Source organism: Octopus bimaculoides, chromosome 11 (assembly GCF_001194135.2).
Source record: "Octopus bimaculoides isolate UCB-OBI-ISO-001 chromosome 11, ASM119413v2, whole genome shotgun sequence".
Taxonomy (NCBI): Eukaryota; Metazoa; Mollusca; class Cephalopoda; order Octopoda; family Octopodidae; genus Octopus; species Octopus bimaculoides.
Genome location: NC_068991.1, coordinates 70,104,660 through 70,107,040, shown reverse-complemented (window position 1 = coordinate 70,107,040; position 2,381 = coordinate 70,104,660).

Here is a 2,381-nt window from a genome sequence, read left to right as displayed (position 1 = left end):
TATATATATATATATATATATATATATTCGAAGGGCTTCTTTCAGTTTTCGTCGGCCAAATCCACTCCAAGGTGCGACGCAATGGGACTGAACCCGGAACAATGTATTTGGGAATAAAGCTTCTTAGAATACATCCACTCCTGCGCCTATATATATACATGCATACACACATATACACACACGTGTAGTTAACACTCAAACATACACAGAAACTCACACACTCCATTTACATATATATGCTTGTATGTATATTTGGAGACGGGTATTCTGTTAGAAATTTGTCGTAGAAAGGAAAAAGTAGGTGGTGGGGAAGTCCTAAAACTTATTTCTAAACTTTACCACAAACTAATTAAATATTTTACTAAATTTTTGTGCTCTAAAAAAATTATTAAAAATATTTCGTAGTGATAAATAGTAAGTATGTATATATAAAAATACCAGGAAGAAATATTTATCAGAACAGAATTTAATTTTTTTAAACAGATTTATGGTATCCTCAGCCAATATCATTCCTCTGAGAGATAGCAGATAACAAATACACACTAATACACTTTACATGATTCAGGTACCATATGAGTCAACAGCCTCACTGCTGGTCTTCCATATCAATGCCCAGGTTTGTGTCTTACAATATAACATTGTGATCATACCTTCCGTTTCTGCGAGAATCAACGTATGTTTGTTTTACTTCGGTAAATATTGATTTTTGGATATCCAAGATGTGCTTCACTGACATTAATCTCAATAATATTTAAACGTTTGCAACGGGCTGTATCACTGCCACCTCCTTGCTTGCATTGAATAAATGAATGTATAAAACTGTTATTTTCGACAAGATAAAAGGTCATTTTATTATCGAGAATTGGTATAGTCAGATGAAGTTTCGCAGCAATTTATTAAAAATAATTAAAAAGTAGCGAAATGATGATAGAGACATTGACTGAATAAATTATTCTTTCACACGATTCAGCCCTAAGGCTGTGGCCATGCTGGGGCACACACACATATCTAAAAACACAGCAAGGTTGGAATATTGCACACGTCCTCACTGTATGGCTTGTGTAGCAATTAAGGATATATTTGATCTCTACTCTCTCTCTCTATCTCTCTTTCTTTCTGTCTCTCTATTTCTCCCCCTCCCACACACACAGATGGACACACAAAGAACGTAGGAAGGAGAAAGAGCGGGATTCTAAAAATTTCCGATACATATTTACGTTTTGTAATGATTTTTAAAGTGACAATCTGAGGCTAAAGGACACATTAAACTAGTTAAATTTTGTTCTCATGCAGGGCCAGCAAGGAATACATGATATCAGCTCTGATTGAACAAAACACAAAACTATACCTACATTTAATATTTATGAACTAAAATTTCGAGGTTGTCTCCCCTAACTTTCTTGGGCAGAATTAATCTGTAAACTCGTCACCTGTGTAATTTTCATGAATTAAACCTGTTACAACTTAAATTCTGTTACAATTCGATTTCACTATTCATTCTACCTGTGATTTAGAATCTTCCAACGGAAGCAAGACCATCCTCTATGCTATATTTCCCTGCTCCGGCATCTCATCAGTTATTAAGACGAAAGGTTTTGTCTTAATAACTGATGAAATGCCGGAGCAGACTTCAGCGCCGGTATCCGAAACTCTGAGTTTTATTATGACAACCAACTAATTGTCATATATTATATTTATAGATAAATTCCTATATTTTACATAATATCGAGGTCTCATTCATTCTTTTGTTGTCATTATTACTATTATTAATAATACACACAATCACATATATATATGTATATATAAATATCGTCGGTAAATCGGAAATCCGAAAAAGAAGCACACTACAAGTTATAGAGCAGTATAGTATTTAGATATATTTAGATAAAGCCAGTCTATCAGATTACCCTGGGTAACAAGTCCATAAAGCGCTTAGCTTTACAGCATATCATCAGACCTTACACCTGTTGGACTATGGTTTCTTTAGAAAATGGAGAGAGGCCACTTGCTAGAGAGGCCATAGTCCAACAGGTGTAAGGTCTGATGATATGCTGTAAAGCTAAGCGCTTTATGGACTTGTAACCCAGGCTAATCCCATAGACTGACCATATCTAATTTTATCTATCTATCTATCTATCTATCTATCTATCTATCTATCTATCTATCTATCTATCTACCTATCTATCATCATGGACGGACGGTAGACACATCGGCTCCCATGTAAGTTGCATTTTTCACCTCTTAAAAGACCTATTTTGTTTTAAAATTTTGTATAAGTTGTGTATAACACAAAATACTTCGTGAACATATATTTTTCAAATCGGAAATAGCTCTATTTAGAGCCTTATTTCCAAAAATTCAAACATATCTTCCTCGTTCCT